Source organism: Anabrus simplex, chromosome 1 (genome assembly GCF_040414725.1).
Source record: "Anabrus simplex isolate iqAnaSimp1 chromosome 1, ASM4041472v1, whole genome shotgun sequence".
NCBI classification, from domain to species: domain Eukaryota; kingdom Metazoa; phylum Arthropoda; class Insecta; order Orthoptera; family Tettigoniidae; genus Anabrus; species Anabrus simplex.
The window spans coordinates 899,635,063-899,648,090 of NC_090265.1; positions in this window are offsets into that span (position 1 = coordinate 899,635,063).

The window sequence follows — 13,028 nt, forward strand, 5'->3', positions numbered from 1 at the left end:
CATAACCTATGTGCACGGATTTAAAGCACGAAGAATAGTTAAGTTTCAAAGCGTGTACACAACACCTATCGATTTTGTATGCATCAACTATCATACTAAACACATTCCGCTAGAATGTACAACGTTCGCATGTGTTTGCTCTGCTACTTTAGCATGACCTATGCGAACGAACTTAAAGCACAAAGAATAGCGACCTTTGAAAATCTTGCGAACATAGTAGCAGTAAGAATAGCAAGGTTTAAAAGCGTGTACGTATCACCTTTTGATAATGCATGCATCTTCTACTAGAGCACGTGACCATCGCTTGTACGTGTGCTGCTATCTTAACATAACCTATGCGCACGAACTTAAAGCATAAAAAATAGTTGTGAGTAAAAATTTTGTGAACATAGCAGAGTGTTTACTACGTAGGTGTAGACATTGAACATTGCATGCTGAAGCAGCATACTACGTGACCGTGACGTTACGACCACGTGCTCTTGTTTGGTAAACATAGCCACGTGCTTTTTTGACAGCTGTCTTCTTGACGAACCCTAACCTCACTTTGAAGGACAATAGAGCGTCGCTAACCTCACTGCTGCCATCTTTACGGCAGTAAACCTCAAGGCTGCCACCTTATGCATGTTACAGCGCGGAATTAAAAATCCAACAGCAGAACGTCGCTAACCTCACTCTTGCCATCTTGATGGGCTTAAACCTTACTGTTGCTACCTTGGTTATACGCTTTTGTGTTAGTTTACTATTAATCGCTAAGCTGTTCGCATCATCGAAGTAGAGAGTAACAAATGTCGAGTAGATTTAAAGAAGAATCTGTTAGCAGAAGATAAAAGTCCGTCATGGAAAAACCTATTTCTAGGTATATTTGCGAAGAGTGTGGAAAAGCATTTTCCCGAAGCTATCACAGGAGACGTCATGAGATATCATGTAGGACGATTTTTCAATGCAAACATTGTAGAAGAGAGTTCAAGAACGCATACAACGCTCAACGTCATGAAGCCGCGTGTAATGTAGCTTCATCGGGAACAAAATACAAAGAGCTCAACCATATTCCAGCGAACACTGATTTATGTTTAAAAAGTACACCTCTGCGAGAGATTTTTAATTCTCCCTTGCTGTCTAGGCCTGCTGCAAGTTCTGTTACTGAGCACAAACTTCAAGATAAAGAGAGGCAAGATCATGATTATGATAATAAGGATAATGATGTTGATCAAAACAGTAGTAAAGGGAAAGTAGAAGAAGAAGAAAATTCATTGCCATTACAGCTTGATGATTTTACTTCATTTCCTAAGCCTACTACACGTTCTGTCGAAGTGCAAACATCTCAAGAAGAGATGCAAGGTAAAGAAGAAGGAAATTTCAACGCTTCATCGCTATCGAAACAAGTTATGTTTGTACCTAGAAACGCTACTGCTGAAGCACGTATTATATCAAAACAAGTCCCTGCACATCAACTGTCTGCATATAGACTCAAAGTTCACAACAAGCCTCTGTTACCCTATGTAGATATAAGCTACTGTAAAGACCCCAACGTACTGGTAAAACGTTTACAACTGCTAAGAGCCTATCATGATGCTGGTTACACACAGTACAAAGAAGATATTTTTGAAATAGAGCATGAATTACGTCGTGTTGGTATTATTAAGTAAGCGCTTACCCTCACCTAAGTCATCCATCTGTAGTATATAGTCGATCGAGTAGCTATATTCGTATAGATTATTTCCCAACATTCTCCCTTCCTTAGGGTGTTAACTCCGCCTCTAGTTGTAGAGCCGGTCTCAAGCCCGGATAAAGAGAGGAGAGGCGCCCTAGCCCTTTAGCCCATTAGCCCATTAGCCCTTTAGCCCTTTAGCCCTTTAGCCCATTAGCCCTTTAGCCCATTAGCCCTTTAGCCAAGGAATGTGCGGTAATCTAATCTTCTTAGAACAAAGGTATCCCCTGACATGTTCTAAACACATGTTGTATCGAGTACAGTGTTCTATTATAGTCTTGATCACTTATTTAGTGTTCTAAACACTTCAATCAATGTTCCGATCACATGATAAAGTTAACGGCATAGAGTGCGGTGTTCGATTCTAGTCTTGTTATGTTTCTTTAGTGATTTGCAAGTCTAAACATGCATAATGACGTCATCACTGCAGCACATGCTTACTCTAGCTATCCCGATGCAGGTTTAAACTTGTTCGATAGAGCTATACCTTGACATAAGAGGAGGCCTTAACAGCTTATGTATAGCCGCTATTGTTTAAAGATAGCTGCTGTGAAGAAAAAGCACGTCGAATTTTTCAAATTACCTGCCACCACATTTCAAAGGTATGAGGTTTAGTGCTGTAAAGATACCTGCACGATGCAAAGCTAACTTTCTTCATCAGAGCAGCCACCATCTTGTGTGAGCACCTCTAGGCCGTATCATAAGCAGCTGTGTATAGTCACCGTCTTGTCGCTGCTACCTCCCGCAAGCACCCCTAGGGCGTCTCATAAGAGCAGCAGCCATCTTGCGTAAGCATCCCTAGGACGTCTCAAGGCATCTTGTTTCTCATAAGAGCAGCCACCATCTTGTAGAAATAGATAGCTGCGAATGCCAAAGGGCTTAAGTAGGAATCGAACCGTTGATCTCATCATTAGACTATGTTTTTTCTTGTTCCTGATACTACGAACCTACGTATTAGGCGGAAAAAGTTTGTCCGTTTTGCTCTACGATGCATCGTTTTCGAGATATTTAACATTTTGCATTTAAGCCTCCAAATTTAATGAATCGAACCTGCACGGCACGTTATACTCTCTACCATAGCTAGACCTGATCATGTTACGAAGACTCGCTTCAATACAAGCTAAAACAGAGCAAATGCCAAAGGGCCTAAGTAGGAACCGAACCGTTGATCTCATCATTAGACTATGTTTTACTTGTTCCCCGTACTGCGAACCGAGGTATTAGGTAGAAAAATTTTGTCCGTTTTGCTCTACGATGCACTGTTTTCGAGATATTTAACATTTTGCATTTAAGCCCTAAATTTAATGAATCGAACTAGCACGACACGTTAGTCTCTAAGCTAAGAGCAGCAGCCATCTTGCGCAAGCACCCTTAAGGCGTCTCATAAGGAGACGTGTATAGCCGCCATCTTGTGTCCGCCATCTTGCGCAAGTATCCTTAGGGCGTCTCTAGCCATCTTGCGCAAGGACCCTTAAGCCGCCTCATAAGATCAGCCGCTATCTTGCGCAAGCATCCCTAGGGTATCTCATAAGGAGCCATGTATAACTGCCATCTTGCGCAAGCATCCCAAGGGCGTCTCATAAGAACCTGTGTATAGCAGCCATCTTGCGTAAGCACCCTTAAGGAGTCATGTATAGCCGCCATCTTATGCAATTAGCGTTGAGAGAGGACTGCTGTAGAATTTTTCTTTTTAAATTATCCACCACCACATTTCAAAGGTATCTAGCTAAAGATAGCAGCACTGCGTATGACAGGTGACGAATTTACATCTACTGCGATAAAGAGGGCAGCACGGTGCTCAAAGATGGCGGATGACAGCTGTCAAAAAAGCACGTAGCTATGTTTACCAAACAAGAGCATGTAGAATTTGCCGCCACCACATTTCAAACTAAAGAGGGCAGCACTATGCTCTGTTGATTAAAGATGGCGGATGGTAGCTGACAAAAAAGCACGTGAGTTTGTTTCCAAACAAGAGCACGTGGAATTTTTCAATTTGCCGCCACCACATTTCAAAGGTATCTAGCTAAAGATGGCAGCACGGTGCTCTCTTGATTAAAGATGGTAGATGATAGCTAACAGAACTTTTCAAATTGCCCGCTACTACATGCTTAAGGTAGTAGCCATAAAGAGGGCAGCACGGTGTTCTGTAGATTAAAGATGGCGGGTGATAGGTGATGAAATTGCCCGCATGATAGCAGCACGGTGCTCTGATGATTAAAGATGGCGGATGACAGCTGCACGTGGCTTTGTTTCCCAACAAGAGCACATAGAATTTTTCAAATTGCCGCCACCACATTTCAAAGGTATCTAGCTAAAGAGTACAGCACTGTGCTCTGTTGATTAAAGATGGTGGATGGTAGCTGTCAAAAAAGCACGTGAGTTTGTTTCCAAACAAGAGCACGTGGAATTTTTCAATTTGCCGCCACCACATAGAGGGCAGCACGGTGCTCTCTTGATTAAAGATGGCTGCTGTCACGTGGAATTGTCTGCTACCACAGGTATCTAGCTAAAGAGGGCAGCACTGAGGTTTGCGATGCAATATGGCTGCTGTCAAAAAGCATTTTTCAAATTATCCGCCACCACATTTCAAAGGTAAGTAGCTAAAGAGGGCAGCACTGTGCTCTATGGATTAAAGATGGTGGATGACAGCTGTCAAAAAAGCACGTGGCTGTCAAAAAGCACGTGGATTTGTTTATCTCGAGCTAGTGAGGTTAAGTTGGTAGCACTAAGGTTTAGGCCCGCCAAGATGGCAGCACTGCCGATGACAGGTGACGCAAGAGGGCAGCACAGCGCTCTGTAGTTTAAAGATGGCGGATGGCAGCTGTCAAAAAGCATGTGGCTGTCAAAAAGCACGTGGCTTTGTTTATCTCGAGCTAGTTAGGTTAAGTTGGCACTACTGAGGTTTATTCCCGTCAAGATGGCAGTACTGAGGTTAGCGATGCGTTGTTGTCTGTCAAAAAGCACGTGGCTTTGTTTACAAATCTGTCAAAAAGCACGTGGCTGTCAAAAAACACGTGGCTTTGTTTACCTCATGCTAGTTAGGTTAAGTTGGCACTACTGAGGTTTAGGCCCGTCATGATGGCAGTACTGAGGTTTGCGATGCGTTGTTGTCTGTCAAAAAGCACGTGGCTTTGTTTACAAATCTGTCAAAAAGCACGTGGCTGTCAAAAAGCACGTGGCTTTGTTTATCTCGAGCTAGTTAGGTTAAGTTGGCACTAGTGAGGTTTAGGCCCGTCAAGATGGCAGTACTGAGGTTAGCGATGCGTTGTTGTCGATGACAGCTGTCAAAAAGCACGTGGCTTTGTTTACAAATTCAAATCTCGCGCCAAAATTCAAATTTCCCGCCAAAATTCAAATTTCCCGCGGGAGGAGGAGGCCTCTCCCGAGAGCCGGAGGAGGAGGAGGCCGCCGAATCCCTGTATTATACTACTTATATAGTGATTTACGCCTGCATAACAACGTTACTTGGTGTCAATTCGGGTGGTAACTGAAGTGTTATGACTTGCATATTACTTTCTAACTTTATTTCGAAGATTTCCTGCTGGTAGACTCTGATTTTGTAACTGTGAACATCTTTTTTATTCTTGTTATTCTTTCTTGTTATTCTGGGTTTCTCTTCTTATGCCCGTATTTATCCTTTCCTTGTTTGTCCCTTTCCATTCCTGCTTTATTTTCTCTCATTTGCGGTCTTTCTCTTGGATATCTTATTTTTGTGTAATAGATTCGTATTTTGTAGATGTGGTTGGGAAAATTCCATATTTGTATATTCTTCTTTTCATGTAAATTTCTAGAGTTTCGATTTAATTATTTCAATGTATCTGCTTCCAAATTTTATCGTGGTTTCTCATCTATTTTTACCCGTCATGTCCCTTATTTCTCCTCACACTCTCCTTTAATTTTCTAATGTTATTAAGCACTGTTTCCACTGCGCTGTGTGTTGTTACTCTGGAATGCTTCTTGGAGATTTTGATTATCCGAAACGACACTGAAAGGACGTAAATGAGAAGTGCATATGTTTACAGGTTTCTGCGTAAGCAATTTTTCTGTGTTCTGTCGACAGGTGTATGACCACAATGGTGATGATATCGATTTTACGTCTCTTTAACGGGTGACCTCAGCTATCGTGTAGTAGCCTTATAATTAGGGGGCGGATTTCTATGACCTAAAAATGTATGAAATATGTATGCACTTATGTCCTAAAAACATAAAAATATTACCTATAACATTCAAAATATGACATAATGAATAGCATCTACGTTACATAGAAACACTTTTATTCCTATGCTACAGGCTGCAATTAATTTAGAGTTAAGAAGGTTTAATTCTTAGAAATCTTTAACCCAAAATCAACTAAAATGATGAATATTTCATGAACTCGTTAAGGTTACACTGCATACTCCTAGACAAGGACGAACTCTGTGGAAGACATAAACAATACATTTACTTTCACTGTTCAATATTCAATCAGTTTTAATTTATACACAAAACATATGTTATTTGAATGAAACTTTCATACCTGATCTAGTCTCCATTTTCAGAACTGTTGAAATTTATGACCACATGAATTTTAAGACTGTTGAATGAGAATCCCCTCCTGTTGTCGCTGAGTATCGTCTTGTAGCGAGATAAACTTCTTTCGACATCACATGATGTAACGGGAGCGTACTTGAATAGAGGTAAATCACTTGGAGAAAAGTCCTGGAAAGCTGCAGATGAAGGGTTTCCACAAAGAATATCACTTATTCCACGCAGTTACACAAGTCCGCCATTTTTTCAGTACATTTTCTAATTTTCTACACACCTTAGGTACTATTGTTCCTTTCGCATGCTTTGATCCCTGTTCAATGCACTTTACAACATCCAGTGTATCGCTTAGTTCTGCACCTGAAACTTCCAGTTGCGTGATTTCTCCAAATAAAGGGTTAAAATTCGACTTTATGTAAGCCAGGTCCGCTTTTAATGCAGTGCTTGAAAATACATCTTGAGTGGTTTTTATGGAGGACGATTCTGCAGGATCAAAAGACTTCACTAACTTCTCCATGACATCTAATTTGTTGCAATAGTAGACTGCGGCATCAAGCCAAGCCCCCCATCGCGTTATAACTGGCTTGGGAGGTAGGGGTAGTGAAGGTGCTTCTCCTTGAAATTTCTGAACGCGAAGTGGAGCTTTGACAAACACTTTCTTACAGTTCGATATTAATTTATCAACTTCAGGGTAGCTACTTCTAACTTCTTCAGCTGCCCTATGCAAGGCATGTGCAAGACATGTCACATGTATCATTTACTGGTATAGCATTTTAAGTCTCTTGGCTGCCTTCACCATATACGGAGCAGCGTCAGTTACAAATAGAAAAATGTGCTCTCTCTTTTCCCCGTTTGGCCACAACAGATTCATTGAATTGTCGAAGAGAACTGCAATGGTGGGATGGCTTATCTTCTCTAGCAATTCCCATGTCAGGAGGAACGTATCTCCAGGCCGGTCTTCCTTCAGTGTGCCAACGATCACATTTGCTACGTATCTTCCATCCGCATCTGTTGTCTCTTCTATTGAAACACATATCTTACTGTCTCTCACGCCATGCCTTATTATATCCAGCATCTCTTCATAACAAGAGGTCAGATAGTCCTTCCTGAGAGTAGATTCGTTGGGAACAGAATGCTTTGTATATTTTTCAAGAAACGGTCTGAAGCTTCGGCTGTTAAATTTCTTTAAAGGAATATTAGACGAAATCATCATCTTGCAGAGATCTTGCGAAAATTGTGAACACTGTGAACTTGATGTCGGGTTTTCGAATAGCAGACGTTGCCTATTTTCGAGTGCAAAATATCTAGTTACACAATTCTTATGTTCTACAGTATTACAGTGTTGTTGCACAGTTCGGCAGTAACTTTTACCTCACACAATTTACAGAATAATATCACTCCACCTGTTCTGAATATGTTTTCACCGAACTCGCGAACAAAACTTCGCAACTTCCCACTAATTGAGACTTTCGTTTTAGGCATATTGAAAGGAACTGAATGACTGAAGATCCCTAATGACCAAGGTCATTCAATGTGTTGAAGGTGGAAGAGGGAAGGGCGAAGGGGAGAGATACGAACAATGACAAATAACTGCAGAATTACCTCTGCTTCCGTGTAAACAATAGCCCGGTTTCCAGGAATTGACCCAGCTAGCAAACAATAGCTCCTACCTGTTAGAAACATTCCATACACTACTTTAGAATGGCTCTTCAGTAGTATATTCCAGTCTATCCCAAAAAATAATTTCTAGAGCTTATTCTGATTTAAAAAAAACGAAGTTCAAATGAAAATTACGAAAATATGCCGTTATAATGATATTTTGTTCAAAATATGCCATACAACTTAAGAAAGCCTAAATATGCATTTATATGCCCAATAAAACCTGTTTAATTTTCATTATCATGGTTGGAAACGTGTTGAAAATACAAGACCATAAGATATAATGTTAAGGGAAAAATATGACTTGTCAGAGAAATCCGCCCCCTACTTATAATACAACCTGTGAAAATAAAGTTCGGTGAATAGTCTTGTACTGTCAACATAAATGAACAATACACGATAGTGACTTTACTGTCCTTGAAGTAGTCTCCTCCCATAACTACAGTATGCACTGCTGAGATCGGCGATACATGTCCTGGAAACTTTGCAAGAAGGCTTCCTTTGGGTTGGTGTTCAAAAGCCTCGTCACGTTTCGTTGGACGTCAGGCATATCGTAAAATTTCTTTCCTTTCAAAGCGAATAGGAAGAAGTCTGGAAGATTGAGATCAGGTGAGTATGGGGGATGTTCAAGTTGCACCACCCCTCTTTTTTGCCATGAACACCTTGACGATATTGGCTGTGTGTGGGCGAGTGTTGTCATGGACAGAAACCATGAACCTTGTTGTGCGTACTGGGGTCGTACCCTGCGTAGACGTTTCATGAAACGGGTAAAAATTTCAATGTACCGTCCAGCATTCGAAAAAGGTGATGAGCATCGTTTTGATGCGCGACTTTTCGGCTCTGACCTTTTTCCGACGAAGGGATCCCGGAGAATGCCATTTCATGCTTTGCCGTTTCGTTTCAGGGTCGTACCTGAGACACCAGGTTTCATTCTTAGCGACAATACAGTTCAAGAAATTTCATGTTGCGTCCGCCGTTTCGCCAAAATCCTTTGAAGCCTCTAAACGTGCCTGTATCTGATCGTCAGTCAAGTGATGTGGCACAAGACGAGAACACGTTTTCCTCTTCCCTAACTTCTAGGTAACGATTTGTCGCACGGATTCACGGTTAATCTGCAGTTCATCCGCTATCATGAGCACAGTTAATAGCAGTTGTTCGCAGTTCAGAACCAAGGCGCTAAGCACGCACTGTGTCAAACAGGTCTTACACGGCACACACACGATGCTGAACTGAACAACGTTGGGAGCAGGTGGTCAAAACCTGCTGCTACGTAGGTGCAGCGTTGTGTGTCGCTAGTGCTGCCGGATCGACCGTTCTGACTTCATTCACCGAACCTTATTGTCGAAGGTTGCATGTTAACAATGAAGAACACTGTTAACAGGATACATGGCCTACCTGCTTACCATCGTGATTAATTGGAATAGGAAACTTCTCCCACACATCACTTTTGAAGCCTACTGGCTTCCTTAAACCGTGTTCGTGACTTGTAAGTTTATCCTTTACCACCTTTTTAGTTTCCCGTTCCATGTTGACTAGGCAACTATCACCACGAGTGTTGCTTGCTCGTCACGAGCATCACTTTTTCCTAATTCGCTGGCGGGCGAAATGGCCTCGCACGTTCACTCCATAGCCTATAGCGGTGTACTAGCCAATAAAGTGATCCCTTGCTCATGCTCGAGTGAAACGCGATAATGCAGGACTCTAGTAATTAGTATCACAAAATAGCACAATCGTTGCTCAATTCGGAGAGATCTACAACTTTGGTCCTATTACTTTTTGTCGTGTCTCGATCCCTTATACGATCCCTTCTCTCGATTATAGTCAAATTTCCCCACCTCATTTGTAACAGGCTTAGGAATAGGGTTCTGTCTTCATGTAATCTCCTCTTCTTTGTGAATGGCAGCAGGCAAGTTAGCCTGCCGTTATAGTAGAAACTCCCGAACTCGAGTGTTATTGGCAGTAGGAAACATGGCCTGCCATTATTGTCCTCAACGCGCATCTTAAATCGGAAACAACATATGGGGGTTCTCCCCGTGGTGTTTTTCGGATAACGCTAAGGGACAAGAAATATTTCCTACTGCGTGTACAGTAATTTTCCTAGAATACCGGAGGGAAGCACGGTTACATTTGCTAGTTATAGATAAAATTACTCTATTTTCACAGATCTGATGTAGTTCATATTTAAGGAATTTTCAGAAATATAAGGACATAAGTTAGCATAAAGGAATAGCATTCCAACTCCCCGTACTTTTCCTATTTCATTTGAAATCTTCTCCTTTTCAAAAAAAAACAAAACAAAAAAACAATGTGAGCAGGTTTTAATTTTGACTTATTGGTTGAAATAGCTTCATTCTTTACGTTGGTAAGTAAAAATATGGCTGCCCAGAGTAGGTAGAGTGTCGGCCTCCGGATCCCAAGATAGCGGGTTCAAACCCGGCAGAGGTAGTCGGAATTTTGAAGGGCGGAAAAAGGTCCATTCAACACTCCATGTCGTACGATGTCGGCATGTAAAAGATCTCTGGTGATACATTTGGTATTTACCCGACAAAATTAATTAAATCTTAGCCATAGACGCCCAAGAGAGATCCGGTTTACTCTGTCTGCCATCTAACGGACCTAGAGTAAAACGGAACGTCGAAATTGACGAGCAGACAGCCAGATGGCATCAAATCGAAATGTCTGCACAGGGTAGCTGAGGCCGTACGATTATTATTATATTATTATTATTATTATATTATTATTATTATTATTATTATTATTATTATTATTATTATTATTATTATTATTATTATTATTATTATTATCTTTGAATGAATATACATTATAGGCCTACATTGCTCTTTAACGTACGGTAATATGTTTCTATATCTCACATACTAAAGAACAAAGAGTATACAATTCATTATCTAAAACGTAAAACGAAGAAAGGGTGTAACAGAATCACAGCAAGAATTTCTCACTATTTAAATTAGACACTCTTACGTAATATTTATTCCTTTCTTAAACTACATTCATTGAAATAAAACAGTATATCATATTCAAATCAGAATGATCACTTAATCCTGGTTCAGTGCACTTACAATAAATACAGATCTGAAATTCATATTTGAGGAGATTTCAGAAATATAGGGACATAAATTAGCAAAGAGGAAGATTATTCCATCTCCCCGTAAGTTTGCTATTTCGTTTGAATTTCTCCGTTCTCAACTTTTCTTTCTCCTACGATGTCTTATTTATTTTGACAGATTAATCTATTCCTTTGGTTACACATTACAGACTGGAAGTTGGAAGGAGAATAGGAACACCCCCCCCCCCTGCTCATTCCAACAGAGCCCTGATTGATCTTGGCTTACCAACCGACCGCTGCTGAGCTCGAAGTCCTGCAGATTACGAGATGATGCATAGTCAGCGTGAGGAATCCTCTCGGCCGTTATACTTGGCTTTCTAGACTAAGGATGCATAATCACGTCAAATAGCTCCTGAATTGTTCTCATATAGGATGAGTGACCTCGAACCAGGTCGTAGTTTCAGGTAAAAATTGCTGACCTGGTCGAGAATCGAACCCGGAGTTTCCGTATAAGTGACAGGATTACTACCCCTAGACCGCGAGGCTGGCAATAATACCCAAGTGGTAAGCATAATGGCAGATTACTGTGGTAGAAGCCAGAGGAGTGCGACAGGCTTCGGCAGCCGGCACGATTCCTATCCTCGCCGCAAGATGGGGGCTTCATTCATTCCATCCCCGACCCGGTCACTGACTGGAAAACAGGTTTTCGGTATTCATTTTCACTGTGGCAGGAGTAACAGAAAGGAGAAACAAAGACATCACGAAAACAAATATAGGTCAGGATAAATTCCGCATCTTCACTGGCTGGTGCCTTCCACGTAAATCCTCGTTCTCCAACTTCTGCTGTTCTCATCCTCCAATGAGCTCCTTTCTACATCCCAGGTTCATCAGCGAGGTGGAGATTTACACTCATTGCGGGAGCTATTTTCAAGAGAGCTTCCCTCCTGATGTGAGCAGTGTAGGGTAGGGAGAGAACTGGATAAACAAAAGAAAGGGAGAAAGGAGACTGTAAAGGTGACACAAGAAAGTCGAAGGTGTTATCCTTCCTTAATAGCTTCCTCTTTGTGGTGCCTGTACGTGTTTGTTAACTTTCATCTACATAACATGCATACAAAACGGATTTACTGTCCCTATTTCTTCCTAAATAAATAACTCTAACATTACTAACAGAACGAACAATCTTCCTTTTCATAAGACAATGTCTTATGTAGGTTACGTTGCCTGTAATATATATAGGCCCACCCCTTGATGACAACCTAACGGAAATAATAATAATAATAATAATAATAATAATAATAATAATAATAATAATAATAATAATAATGAGGCCCGGGTTCGATTCCCGGCTCTGCCACGAAATTTGAAACGTGGTACGAGGGCTGGAACGGGGTCCACTCAGCCTCGGGAGGTCAACTGAGTAGAGGTGGGTTCGATTGCCACCTCAGCCATCCTGGAAGTGGTTTTCCGTGGTTTCCCACTTCTCCTCCAGGCGAATGCCGGGATGGTACCTAACTTAAGGCCACGGCCGCTTCCTTCCCTCTTCCTTGCCTATCCCTTCCAATCTTCCCATCCCTCCACAAGGCCCCTGTTCAGCATAGCAGGTGAGGCCGCCTGGGCGAGGTACTGGTCATACTCCCCAGTTGTATCCCCCGACCAAGAGTCTGAAGCTCCAGGACACTGCCCTTGAGGCGGTAGAGGTGGGATCCCTCGCTAAGTCCGAGGGAAAAACCGAACCTGGAGGGTAAACAGATGAATAATAATAATAATAATAATAATAATAATAATAATAATAATAATAATAATAATAATAATAATAATAATAACAAAGCAAGGAAGCAGGAAGGATAATCAGAAGTACTAAACGAGCCTTTCAAAAGGAGAAACTTATAGAAATGGACAAAAACTTTATAACAAAATAACACCCGTAACTTTTATCAGACTTTTAGGAATGAATTAAAGGGGTACCAAACTACAAATGTTAGTTTCAAGGATGAAAACGGCAGAATTGGACTAAGCAATACTGAAAATTGTGAGATATTAGCAAGATATTTTAATCAACTTTTGAACTGT